Below are 15,190 nucleotides of genomic sequence, written 5' to 3'. Positions count from 1 at the left end.
ATGAATGATGTAATATGTGACATCATCAGTAGTGCATTGTGGGGGCGCAAGTTAAAGTTAGCTAAACTAACTATAACAGGGGAATTTCTATGGTTTTGTATAAGTGAAATGTCTATAACGTCCCTGAAATTTTTCAGTGCACTTACAAGGTTTTTTAAATGCAAATTTTGAGCTATAACGTGCCTGAAACCTATGTTTTTTTCAGTGAATATATATATATATATATATATTACCTACTGGCGGTCGCCAATAGGTAGTTATAGTGAGGACCTAGTTACTACAGGAAAATGGCAACATTCTATTCGCAATAACTTTGGCGCCGATTGATGAATATTCGTGACATTTTAAAAACGAATTCTTTGTTGAGATCAGCTCCTATGTTGAAAGTTTGGGGGTGATTCGTCAAGGGGGGGCCGAGAAAAAAGGGTGGTCCCAAAATGTGTTTTTTCAATGTTAATTTCCATAGGAAACTTTAGACAAGGCTACAGGTCGGGCGGGTGAACGGAATTACCCCAAATTTGGCAGGGAGAAGGGTACTGGTCTAGAAAGCATGCTTTTATTTATTTGTTGTAAATCCATTCAGTAGTTTTTGAGAAATATCGAAATTTACAGATATCGATATTTGGGAATTCTGCCTTCTGATTGGCTGAGGCGTTACGAGCACGAGCTTGCTGCTCATTGGCTGCGAGTGCTGCGAGCGTTTACAACTAGAAAGTGTTGGCCACCATTTTGTGATTCCGTTGAAGTGAGTAAGAAGGAAAAAGGGCGAAAAATGTGGGAAAGAGGAGGGTAGGAGCACTGTAACCTTTGTGGAATTTAGGGTGTGCTATAGAGGGGATGCAAAGTGAACTAATCATACCTACTGGTGTGAAAGTTCTAGGCTATGAAAATTAAGTGAGGTATTGGCTAGTGTGTGATGTTTCTAAGGTGAGCTTGTGCGCGACTCGAGTATTAAAGTGTGATCCCACACTGTGTGTCTTATGCTGTGAAGTCATGTGCCCTGGCGGCTGCAGTGCTGTGAAGTTTCTACGGCTACTTCAATCAAAATCAAAACAATAATATGATAATGAAAGTAGTGACACTGGAAATAGAAAAATACAAAATTATTTATTACAATGTATGTTTTTTTTGGTATGTAGGTATTTGTATAAAAACATATAAATGACAAGACATGAGCTCTAAGTTATTCTGACTATGATCATTCATCCACACAATCATACTTCATACTCTAATGCTTATAAAATGTATGATAGAATGTCAGCATCCTAAATTCATTAGATGTCTGACAACCATAGGTGAAAAGGATGATTACAGCAATAAATCTCATGGATTTCTGTATCTGAAGGGTGGTTTCCAAGATGTCTCAACGTGCGTTTCGGCAGGTAAACTGCCTACCTCAGGAGTGCCACCTCCAAAATACTTCTTCTGTATAAACAAAATACATTGTATATAGGTGACACTATTAAAAAATTACTAACTGAATTGTTAAATGTACATAAGTTTCACAAATACAAATAATGCAATTGCATCAAAAGAGCCAACCACCAGAAAGTGATGGGAGGGACTAGAAAAAAAGGGGGGGTGAGGTATGGCAAAAAATGAAAAATAAAGAGATGAGAGAAATGTTTAAAAAAAAATTTGAGTGGGGGAAAGAGAAGGGTGAAAAGGAGTGGGGTGAATTACATACACCCATAGACGAATGGTGCATGAGATGGAGGTGATATATACAGAGCAATGCAAAGAACCCAACCAGAGGAACACCTCTATGCTGGAAGTAAGTGGAGGGGAATACAAGAACCTCCTCATATCAGTGGTAGGTTAGCAGACATTAGCTGTGAATGAAGGGAAGAACAGAGCGTAAAGCTGTCTTACCAAGGTCCACGATGATCAAAGGTCTAGCCAGGTTTGAGTGCTACACTAACTGGATGGTATATGTAAGGAATACAGTCCCATAAGCAGTAAATATTAACATTAATACCAAGGAGGGTTACAATTGGTAATACAAAACGAGAGCAGGAGAAGATACTAAGTAAGTGCATGATTAAACCCAGGTATGCCGTACGAAGTCAAAAAGCCGTATGGAACAGGGCAAACTGGTAGAGCTGGTATGAATATTATTGCTGAATAATCACAAGGGGAGTTGTGAATAGGCAGAAAAATGAAAGAACCAAGAGAAAAAGGATGGAAAGGTAACTTCTGAGGATAAAGATGCCTACTTGCTGTTGCAGGGTGCTTACTTAGTGTGATGATAAATAATAGTACAGGCAAGTCTCAAAAGGAGTTGGTTTAAAGGAATGGAAATGCTGGTCACGCCTGTCCAGCAATAACAGAACGACAAATGTTAAACATGTAGAATGAATAGAGAAGAACAAAGACTTCAAAGATAATTACCTATTAAGTGGATGCAACAAAAGTATGATTGCAGGGATTGCTGACCCCAACAACCGCAGGATTTAAGGAGAGGTTCAGGAGCAGGGTAAATCTGTATATAAAAAAAGAAAAAGGGAAGGGGAAAAGGAAGAACATGCCAGATAGGAGGCTACAGGTTACTAGGATGTGGCTAACTAATTAGTATAGAGAAGCAAAGAGAAACTCCAATGAGTAATTACCTTGTGTAAATATAAAGGATAGCCGGATGTAGGATGATTATTTTGGATAAATGGAAAACGATGATACAATCTAAAGGAAAAAACAAAAGATATATATACCTAAGATAATGGAGCTGCAACTTACAAAATATACACAATGTATAGCCTGCACTGGCAGTGTAACAAATGAAGCACTGAAGGTAAACTACTGTCTTGATACTTATACATGGGCTGCCAAATGCAAAGAACCTAAATAGCTAAGTTCGAGGAGCATTTAAGATGAAAACAGAGCTCCATAAATGTCGTACGATTGAGAGGCGTCAATGCAAATGCCAGCAGTTGCTTTCAATATATTAAAAAATTGTGTGGATGCTAAGGAAACGCTGCACATAGCGAGCCACAGATAGCAATGACTCTTACCATATGATGCCCCCGGTGAGGTATGAACGAACGGACGTCCCACGCTGTGCACTCGTATGTCTCGCTGTAACTGTCCTGCTTATGCCGAGCCATGGTATAGCGAAATGCGCTATCTTAACCGGTATTCGGCAGTCACGTAAAACGACGCGGGTCGTATACGTGTACGTGGTGATGTCATGAGGGAGTGAGAAGATGAAATGCGGCAGCCATGTTGGAATGGGAACTTGTGAAGGGTCCAACAACGGACCAATTATACTAATGCAGTAAAAGAATCTGACCAATAGGCTAAAAATGTCAAGCAAGATGAACATCAGGTATAATCTAGTGATAGTAAGTACACAACAAAATATGTGGGAAAAGGGCAAAAAGGCATGCTGAAGGATTGCCAAAGTTTGGGAAAATGGCAAAGACAACAATCGGAGTGCAAACCCCTACAATCAAGGGGTAATATAAGACTGAAAAGAGCGTAATGGTATGCAGGGATAAATACGGAGTCAAGTCAATTGGAATTGTAGCGTATTGCTTGTTCCCAGGGATTTATCTAAATTTAACCCATGTGCTTGTGTATCTAATATAAATATCCAATATACCTCCCTGCATTTTCTGAATGCCTCTGATTCTTTTGTATTTTTGTTGTTAATTTTTTCTAAGATGAGCCATTTAATCTCATCTTCTGTATGATTGTTGTCCTTATAATGTTGACTTTGAGGGGCGGTAGTCCTGTTGGTCTTAATAGTGGATCGATGTTCAGTAAGGAGCGTCGAGAATGACATGGAAGTTTCTCCCACACAGCCCAAACCGCATGGGCACAACAGCAAATATATCACATTGTCAGTTTTGCAGTTGGTGAATGTTTTAAGACGAATCTCTTTTTTTTGGTACATCTATCTTTCTGCAACAATTGCACCATTGCATGCTTTGCAATGTGTGCACTTATGGTTTCCATTGATGGGGTGGGTGCCTCCAATAGTTTTTTGTACAAATGCTGGTTTGGTGGTTATTCTCGACCTGACAATTAGATCTCTGAGGTTCTTATTACGTCTGTGAGCATACATAGGTCTGGGAAGTTTATTTTGCGATTCCATTTTAGTATTAAGAATATGCCATTGGGCATTGATAATTTGTCTTATTTTTTCATTGAAAATGGAATGTCTAGTGGCACAGACTAGTTGTGAGGTCTCATTCTTGGTATGGGTCCCTAGTAAATGGTCATGGTCAAAGTAGTGCGCTCTTTTATAGGCTTTTATAGGCTTCCCTAATGAGTCTCCTGGGGTAGCCTCTGTTGATAAACTTCTGTTTCATGACTATAGCTCTTAGATCATAGATCATAGTCATGTAAATTCGTACAGTTGCGTCGCAAACGCAAAAACTTTCCCATGGGAATACTTTCTTTTTGACATTTGGGATGATAACTGGTAAAATGAAGCATGGTATTCCTGGCTGTAGGTTTAGTGTATAGATCAACGTATAATTTGGAATCTGGTTCTTTTATTTCCTAATCTAAAAACTCGATATTACGTTCGCCAATGTTAGCGGTGAATAGTAGATTGGTGTCATATAAGTTGATCCAAGCAAGGAAATCCTGAAGTTTATCCAGATCATCCTTCCAAATGAAAAGAATGACATTGATATAGTGTGACCAATGCTGTATCGACTCAAAGAAGGGAGCCACCTCGTTATAAATGAAAAGGGACTCAAAATGTGCCTTGTAGATGTTGGCTACCGTGGGGGTTAACACCTTTGATCTGTTTGAACAGATCACCATTGAATTCAAAGGTGTTTTCATCCACAACAATTTGTAACAGGTCAATGATGAATGGCTCATCCCAGTTGATGGAATATGTGTGAATGAACCACTGCACAGCTGTGAGTGCTTCAAACTGAGGAATATTGCTGTACAGTGCCTCAATGTCTAAAGAGACAAGAGTGTCTCTATTGGTGTTGAATGATAAACCTTCTACCTTGTTTATCATATCTTTAGTGTCCTTGACATGGGACTTGGTTTTAGGTATGTGGGGATGAAGGATTTTATCAATGTATTTGGAAATGGGTTCTGTAACAGAACCAATCGTGATGACTATAGGTCAAGAGGGGGGATTGATACTGTCCTTGTGTATCTTCGGCCGCTGCAGTACAGTTGTGGAAGTAGTGTCAGCATGTGTTTATAATTACTAGGCTGAAAGTCCTGGGTACGGAAAATATGAAAGGTATTGTCTAGAGTCTCATGGAAGGAGGAAGTGTTGGCTGCCATTTTGTGATTCCGTTGAAGCGAGTAAGGGGAAAAAAGGGTGAAAAAAGTGGGAAATAGGAGGGTAGGAGCACTGTAATCTCTGTGGGGTGTTTAGGGTGTACTATAGAGGGGGTGCGAAGTGAACTAATCATACCTACCGGTGTGAAAGTGCTAGGCTACGAAAATTAAGTGAGGTATTGCCTACAGTGTGATGCTGCTAAGGTGAGGTGGTGAGGGACTCGGGGATTAGAGCATGAGTCTAAATTGTGTGTCTTATGCTGTGAAGTCATGTGTAGTGGCCGCTGCAGTACAGTTGTGGAAGTAGTGTCAGCATGTGTTTATAACTACTAGGACAAACTACTGACCCGTATTGGTCTGAAAGTTCTGGGGTTCGGAATATATGTGAGGTAGTGTGTAGAGTCTCATGCTGCTAAGCTGAGCTGCTGCCGGACTCGAGGATGAAAGCGTGAGCCAAAACTGTGTGTCATATACTGTGAAGTCATGTTCTCTGGCCGCTGTGCCACATCTGTGCAAGTAGTGTCAGCATGTAGTTATTTCTACTTGGAGGAACTTTTGTTTCGAACATTGTAAATTGTGTATGGTGCTTAGGGGGGGTTATATAGGGAGTGTGAAGGTAAATTTGTGTGTATGAAATGAATTTGGTATCTGGAAAGTGGAAAGCACTGACTCCTACGGTACCTATTGTTACAACATACGGAGGTCAGATGATCAATAACTTTAACTTTAACTTGCACAACTTTTTCATGAGCCTGCCAGGTGGCTATAGCCAACTCTTCTCAATATTTTGTCAAGACAACTTATTCCTTACTGACATTTGAAAGACTGACTCCCCTTTCCTGAATTACTCACCTGTTGGCCATTAATATGCATGTTGTATAGTAAGCTGGTAGATTTTGATAGAATAAAGGATCTTTTTGCCTTCTTCCATAGATACACACAGTTTCAGCAATGGTAAATTTCCTGACCGGATCATGTTCAAAATGTTTTGGACTCCCAAGCTTAGGCCAACACTATTGTGTTTTTTTCTCATGTTTTTGAACACAGGGATCCTGGAATATTATTCATCAGTTTCTATGTAAAATCTTTAGAATGGTCGGTGGACATTTTTTTTTAATATCTACCAGTTTTTCCCTTCTGTTTCACCTTCTTGGCAACACAGCAGTCTCCCAGCACAGAAGTCTACGTAATGATTGGACCCTGTGTATTGGCAAGACATGGGCACCAATGGAAATTTTCCTAGCCTGCACTGAGAAAATCAAGATTTTAGTAAAGAATAGCAGGTGGATATTATGTTGTAATTCCCAATTCCCTTTTATTTACAATTCCCTGTAACAAGTGCATCACAAAACATCTGTGATGGCTGTTAAATAAAAGGTTGTAGTACCAAGCACAAAGATTTTTAATTGCTGTTTTTGTTAGGCTAAGAATCCTGTTCAGTATCCTTTCTTAACTGTGTATTAATATGTTTTTTTGTTCAAGTATAACTCTGAGGACCGATTCACAAAAGGACTTATATGCAGTAGAGTTATGAGTGCAGTCTCAACAGTCAGGGTAGAATCACAGCATTGAGAACTGCAGTATGGAGATTCCGCCCTGAATGAGGAGATTCTGTACTCATAACTTAACTACATGTAAGTCACATCTGCATTATATTTTGATTGGACTGTATTTACCATTTTGTAACTTGTTTTGTAGCGCTTTATTAATAACCCTGGGCGTAGTTCGCGTAGTCACGCTTCGCGAAGCTACGCGAAGCTACGCGAAGATGTACTTGCACTACGCGAGCTACGCGTAGCTTCGTGAGCTTGCGTAGTTGCTTGGGGCGCACGTTCGCGATGGCTTTTTCTTGTTTGGGAGCGTGGTGAGCGTGTTTGGGGAGCTGTTTGTATGCTCGGGGGATAATATCACGCGATCTTACCCATGTGGTCGCCACTGAGTGCGGCCATCTTGTTTTTCAAGTGTCCCGCCCGCTCGCGATGCCTTATTTCCTGTTCCGGGTCGCGGATAGCATGTTCGCGATGCACATTGTCGTGTTCGGTAGCGCATTTTACTTGTTCGTGATGAATAGTGCATGTTCGAGAGAAATATCGCGCAAACTTACCCACGCGGTCGCGAATGGGTGCGGCCATCTTGTTTTTCACTCTATGCTATGGTTCTGGGCCTACTTTTCTATCCTCCCTTAATCTTTGTAATCCTTTGTATTTAAAACATTTGTTCTGACTTTTTTTAGTTATCATCTATCTCTCTCTTTCCCTAAGTTTATATTTTGCATTTTATTTCTACTTTTACTGTGTTTTTTTACTTTTATAAAGTTCTTTCTTTCTTCTTCCCCCTAACTTTTTTTTCCCCTTCTAACTTTTCTTTTCCGCCTCCCACCCACCCCAGAACCATGGCTAAGGGCACACCTAGTGCCAAGGGCAAGGGACCTGCAGGTGCAGACAAAGGCCGCCTGCCTTGCGGCAGAATGCGTCCTGCAGGGGTGCAGGCCCTGCAACTTTTTGGGGAGGCGGAGGTGGCCGCCCTTGTTTTTTTCATTCAGCGCTACCTCCCCTTGACCTTGGCAGCAGGCCCGGCTCCGGTACCCAGGAGCGTCACCGTCGGTGGGCGAAGGTGCAGTGTTCCGGTGCTCTGGGGTCCGGCGCACCCATAATCAGCTGGCCCACCGGTGGTCCGACATCCTGGACCGGGAGCAGGACCTGTTGGACCTGCTAGGTGTCGAGGTCGTCGGGCTTGGTGAGTAACTTATTCTGTATAAATTAAATTTGACGAATAACAAGATTACTGCTGCGTGCTATGCGTTGCTGGTAAATTACGTTCCAAAAAGCAAAATCTTCTGTGATTGTAGGACCCAGGTGCTCGGTGGTACTCTTAATTGTTTGCAACTTAGTTTGCGCTAGCTTGTGCTGATTATGTAAGAGTTTATTTTAGAGAACTGAAGTTAGGTAATGCGATTTGCTAGAGAGACTCTAGTCCTTCCATTGTCCTACTGTGAAATAGTGGTGGATGGATATTGGATACTAGGTTTAGTTTGTTAGTATTAGTTAATAATTGTTTTATGCGGTCTGCGTGACGCCTCCTCTGTCACTGAGTGCTGCTTACCCCAGTCCTCCGTAGAACCTTTTGTACTTTGTTTAGTGAGTGGTAGGCTTAGCATGGTCAGTCAGTAGCAGAACTAGATCAGAATCATGCAACCATCCCACAATTTTTTGTATGTATGCACAAATGTATGCATGTGTCCTCCATCTCATCTAAGCATTTGATGGCTGAAAAAAATGGAAATGCAGACTTAGTGAACAATTGGCCCGTCTGGAATAGGTGGTCTAGGTCAGGTGGTACTTACTAGGCTTCGTTAGTATTTGTAATCAGAATGATTATGGAACACTGGAGTGTTCATAAATAAGTAGACGATCTGTGAATGCAGGAAGCAGCCAGTAGTCGATCCATCTGATTAGATAGGTCAATTTTATTGCAATTGTTGTTTCCTAAAATGTTGTTTGACTTATTTTTCCAAATGATTTATTATTATTTGTTTCACAGCACTCCTTAATGTTTGTCTCTTTCTTTATTATATTGTACATGATCATCAGCACCACCCAGGGGCAAGAAGACGGGGTTGGAGTCGGCGGGGGAACCACAGGACCGCTCCTCTACCGAGGCTCCTGCTGCTGGCCCCAGTAAGTCCTCCAGTGGTTATATTGACATTTATATTTCCCTAACTTTTACTGCTTCTTTTTTTTCGAACTATAAATTATGGTTCCACTTTCTAATTCTATTTTTTACAAAAGCTTCTTTCACCTTGACTATCTGTTTCCAAATTCTGTTTATCCCTGCCTCTAACTAAGTTCCTTCTAACTGCCTCTGCTATGACTCTCTGTACTACTACTACTACTACTATTATTCTGTCTGTAGCGAAGCTTGCACAGTTGCCCACTCTTCATTGAAGGTTTTCTTTGGAATAATTCAACTCTGATTGACCAATAGCTCTAGCCACTGTGTCCTGTCCTTTGGGTTGCCCTCTTCAAGTCTTCTCAATGTTGAGGCTTTGACAATTACCACAAACAAAATGGCCACCCAGATATTTTACTAATATTTTGGATTGGATAGTACATGATACTACTATTGTTGTAGTGATTCTGCAGAGCCACATACAGAACTATGCACAACAAAATAGGATGTTGGTGATGGGAGGTTGGACCTTACTGATCACACCTCAGTCCGAAGAACCCACAATCCCCTGACCGACTAGCTATAGTGTCTCACATTAGGGTCCCACTCCCGACCCCCAAACGAAGAAGATACACAATGTTGATGATGACTGAGACAGACAACCCAGAACCTAACACCATTTTGCTCACTCACTTGTGTAATTCCACCCCACCACACCAAATACCAGAGAGTCTATGTGTAAGTTCAAAAGGTTTATTTGAAACAAGTTCTGTAAGTCGTTATATGAAATTTAATTTACTACAGCCATCGTCAATAAGCCAGCAAGAAAAATGCATAAGATTAAAACAGTAAACATTTACAAGTGCATGACAACAAGAGACAAGAGATAAGATCTTTTCAATTCTGGAAGACCCCTGACCGTAGAACGTAGAAATACTGGTTACATCATGCATCATAAGCTCTGTAAATCTCTGGTTTGTAAAAGGGAATCTTCCGTCTATTATATGAGAAAAATGCTGCGCGTTAGCTGTTAGATAGTATACTGGTGAATGGAAGCATTTTGCAGTCATGGCAAAAAGTGTAACATGTATGTGATGGCTAAGCAATACGGACTAACCAAACTCAATAACAAAGTGCCTTAGTTGTTTTTCGACCTCTTCACTTGTACGCAACAGTCATGTGGCCTCAAAGGCATCTACTGCACATGTCAATAGCTGCCAGGTATAATTAAATATGCGCCAAAAGAGTAGTAGTCGACATGATGAATCTAAAAGGGTTACACATGGCTCAGGCTAACTTTCAATAGAGTAGAGTAGGACTAGATGAACCTAGGGACCATATCACTACTGGTGTCTGTCTACTGACTGTACTTACTACTCTATTGCTGATGTATGTTGTATTAACTTTTTTTTTCAATGTTCCAAGTGAACACTAATAAAATAGGGGAGGGCGTAAGGCTTCATTAATAGATCGAAGAAAAGAAGTGCTTGGTGCCGTAAATATGCTGCTTTGGAGTGCGTCTTTAAATGGTGGTCCTTTGGTAAACATAATTATATGCGGCAGACCGAGCCGCAAAGACTGCACCGCCCTACTGAAAACCAAGGAGACGTAGAACTGAGCGTAGTCTCCAGCTGGTGAAAGCGGCGAATGGAAAATACCGTAAATACGGCGTTTCTTTTGAGGGCTCAGAACAAAATCGATAATTGCATGGACCGGCAAAGCCTACTAAGGTATTGAATGTTATCCAAGGGGGCATTTAATCTACTATAGAAAATTTACTTTGACTACAAGTACCAGCATGCTTTACTAACTGCTAACACCTGCTGCCTAATGGAAGGCATGATAAGTTGACATGCTGGTGCCGCCTCCTGTGACCATTTGCTATTCCATGCCGAACTGCCTGTGACCAAGGAGCGGAAATGCTCCGAAACGCGTAAGGCTTCATTAATAGATCGAATAAAAGAAGTGCTTGGTGCCGTAAATATGCTGCTTTGGAGTGCGTCTTTAAACGGTGGTCTTTTGGTAAACAAAATTATATGCGGCAGACCGAGCCGCAAAGACTGCACCGCCCTACTGAAAACCAAGGGAACCAAGGAGACGTAGAACTGAGCGTAGTCTCCAGCTGGTGAAAGCGGCGAATGGAAAATACCGTAAATATGGCGTTTCTTTTAATCGTAAGCCCATTGGAGGGCTCAGAACAAAATCGAAAATTGCATGGACCGGCAAAGCCTACTAAGGTATTGAATGTTATCCAAGGGGGCATTTAATCTACTATAGAAAATGTACTTTGACTACAAGTACCAGCATGCTTTACTAACTGCTAACACCTGCTGCCTAATGGAAGGCATGATAAGTTGACATGCTGGTGCCGCCTCCTGTGACCATTTGCTATTCCATGCCGAACTGCCTGTGACCAAGGAGCGGAAATGCTCCGAAACGCTTAAGGCTTCATTAATAGATCGAATAAAACAAGTGCTTGGTGCCGTAAATATGCTGCCTTGGAGTGCGTCTTTAAACGGTGGTCCTTTGGTAAACATATATATATATCTATATATAAATGTTCAGCAGTCCTGTATCACTTTGCACAGCTTCACAACTTCAACAGGTACAGACCACAAAGTGTGCCGTAAAGACTTTCGTGCTTGTTTATACTTCCATAGTCAGCATGACGCGTTTCGGATGTGAACCCACAGCCTTGATCATATATATATATATTTACTGAAAAAACCATAGGTTTCACAAACGTTATAGTTACGAATTAGCATTTAAAAAACCTTGCAAATTCACTTAAAAAAACCATAGGTTTCACACATATTATAGTTAGCTGGACATTTCACTCGTAAAAAAACAATGAAATTCCCCCGTTATAGTTAGTGCAGGCAACTATAACTCACGCGACCGCAATCCTCTGCTGATGACGTCAGATATTACATCACTGTATTTAGACACTTATTTACCCATGTCTTCTTCCATTAATCTTTAGCTATACATATATTACAAATATTTATTTTTCATAAAGACACATATGTCATCAGTGATGTAATATCTGATGTCATCAGCAGAGGATTGCGGTTGCGTGAGTTATAGTTGCCTGCACTAACTATAAGTGGGGAATTTCATTGGTTTTTTACGAGTGAAATGTCCAGCTAACTATAACATGTGTGAAACCTATGGTTTTTTAAGTGAATTTGCAAGGTTTTTTAAATGCTAATTCATAACTATAACGTGTGTGAAAACTATGGTTTTTTCAGTGAATTTGTACGTTTTTTTAAATGCTAAGTTATGTATTTATTATTATTTTTTTCTCAGGTTTTACACCGTGCGTGCATCGTGCTTGCGCTGTGGGCGCAAGGTGCGCTTCGCGCACTGAGCACCCACGGTTCGGCGTGCGCGCTCCGTGCGCGTTCCGTGCGCGCACCTCGTGATTTTTTAAAGAAACAAAAAATTGTTTTTTTCGCCCTTGGGGGTCATTCTGTGACCCCCTGACCAAGGCTAGGGGGTCAGGAACTGTCCACTCTGCCCCCTTTTCACGTTCTCCACCTTTTTTTTTCACCCCCTCAGACTGCGAGAGACAAAATGGCGCCCGACACTTCCTGGTTTCGACCGATTCTAATGTTTACCGACATCTAACAACCAATCAGAATTGCGCTCGCGCACAGCAGGGTGCGCGCACAGTGCGCGTACGGTGCACGCGTATAGATATTGATATGCTTTTAAATGCTATTTTCTCAGGAAATACTGAACAGATTTACACCAGACCTGCAAAAGGCACTTCCTTGACCTTATGGCTACCTCTCTGCCAAATTTCACGTAATTCTGTTCAGCCGTTCGGGCTGTAGCTGCGACTAAAGGTCCTATGGAAAAATGCATGGGGAAAACGTGTTTTGGGCCCCCCCCTTTTTCTCTGCCCCTGCTTGACGAATCACCCCGAGACTTTCAGGGTAGGAGCTGAACGGAGCGCCCCATTAGTTTAGAAAATTTCGCGAGGATTCGTCAACCGGCGTCAATGTTATTCAAAATAGAATTTTGAGATTTCCTATGGAAACTAGGTTGTAACTATAACTATCTACTGGCGACTGCCAGTAGATAATACATATATATATCTATATATATATATATACATATATATATATATTACCAAAAAATTGCCACATGCTCGGAGATGCACTGAAGAGACAAAAGCGGGCCCCCATAACTTTCAAGAAGGTCCTTTATTTCATCGCAAACCGGGTTTCATTTCAAATTATGCAAAAAAGGTCCAACGCGTTTCAAAGCTCCTGCTTCTTGTTCACGGACCGGCTGGTTGGAGGCGGTGATAACGTCATCTCGGCAAGCCCCTGTTAAGTGGTAGTTGACTGCCCCCAGGTGGGTTGGATCTGTATTCAGTCTGAGGGTATCCTGGGACTTGTAGGAATGAACGTTGCTGCCACATAACCAAAGTATCAAGTATTTCCTGTAGTAGGTAGAAATAAAATTCGGTTTAAGTTTAAAGCATGACTTTGGCTCTTCTGTGTTAAGCGAAATGCAAGTATATCACTACAGTCCATTATGTATGTGGTGGTGCAAGCTCCACGACCGAGGCTGGCCGTAATATATTACCAAAAAATTGCCACATGCTCGGAGATGCAATCAAGAGACAAAAGCGGGTCCCCATAACTTTCAAGAAGGTCCTTTATTTCATCGCAAACCGGGTTTCATTTCAAATTATGCAAAAAAGGTCCAACGCGTTTCAAAGCTCCTGCTTCTTGTTCACGGACCGGCTGGTTGGAGGCGGTGATAACGTCATCTCGGCAAGCCCCTGTTAAGTGGTAGTTGACTGCCCCCAGGTGGGTTGGATCTGTATTCAGTCTGAGGGTATCCTGGGACTTGTAGGAATGAACGTTGCTGCCACATAACCAATAGATATATATATATATTATCAAGCGGAAGCCCCTTCCTCCGACTCCGGGGACCACTCCCTACCTATTAATGTATTTTCGATTGGGTCAGCCAGCCTGCAAAGGGTGGTCTATCTGTTGGTTATGGTTACTCAATCAATGAAAGCAAAGTACCCTATGCAGTAGCGGTTGGTGGTGGGAGTGCTGGAGGGAGGTGACATGGGGAGGGGCAGGGTGGGTGGCACTGGCAAGTAAACTATGTATAACGGCCAAATACAGGTAATCAACATGAAAATAAATAAAATGATTTTAATTGTGCGCACTGCACCGCCGAATGCGATGCAGTGCGTGCAACAATTTTTTTTATTTTTTGTATGTATTGTTTAATTAACTGTGATTGTCCGTAATCCATAGTTTACTACCCCCACCCTGCACCTTCCCACGTCACCGCCCGGCAGCACTCCCACCACCGACCGCTACTGACCTGATGTCGCTCGTATTACCATCTATAATATAAATATAAGCAATGATCATTGGATCAGATAAATAATCAGCTTTTTTGTAGTACCCAGGGCAGGGTGTAAGTGAAATTGATCATTTGCCCTCATGAAACAGAGTATGGCCAGTGCCACCGGCCGTAAGGCGTAATACAAAATTATGAGCTTCCCCACATACAGACAGTAGTAGTAAATAAAACTAACGTGAGTCTCCATCATGTGACTCATATCTGTTTTACTTGGGTGCAAGCTTAGCTGACTGAGCTGGCATGCCGGGCCGGCTACAAAAAGGTTATGTAATTGCGCTAAACTAAAGATAAGAACAACACGACTGGTGTACCGGAGTACATAGTACGAGTATAATGTCGGAAACTCCCACAAATGTTAGAGTCCAAGGAAGTAGGAGTATAGATACTTACCACCAAATCACAAATGTTATGTACTGTGCTTGCTAGTGATACTGTGACACTATGTGTTGAATGATTTTAGTGTCTATTTTGCTAAGAGTATTGGCTACAACATGTTCTTTTTCTTGATATAGATATTCCTTCCACATCCACACCCAAACTATCTAGGAAGGAGTTGGCCGCCAAGGCCCGGCGCCATAAACTGGAGGCCATTTGCGAAGAATATCGCCGGCTGGTGGCTCAGGCGGAGGAGGAGGAGGAGGCGGCTGCAGCTGCAGCCTCCTCCAATTCCCCGGGCCCCAGTCAGGCCCTGCCGCCAGTTTTACGGCGCCGTGGTCCGGCAGCCGCCTGCCGCCGCGCCTCCATCTCAACCACTGCTGCCCCCCACCCTGCATGTAACTGCAGGGCATTTCGCCGCCAGCTGCTCTGCCGGATGGCCCGCTTGGAGGAGAACTTAGAGGAGCGGGTAAAAATCCTGGTGGAT

Source organism: Triturus cristatus, chromosome 7 (assembly GCF_964204655.1).
Source record: "Triturus cristatus chromosome 7, aTriCri1.1, whole genome shotgun sequence".
Taxonomy (NCBI): Eukaryota; Metazoa; Chordata; class Amphibia; order Caudata; family Salamandridae; genus Triturus; species Triturus cristatus.
The sequence above is the reverse complement of the archived record's forward strand: the minus strand, read 5'-3'. Positions refer to the sequence as shown.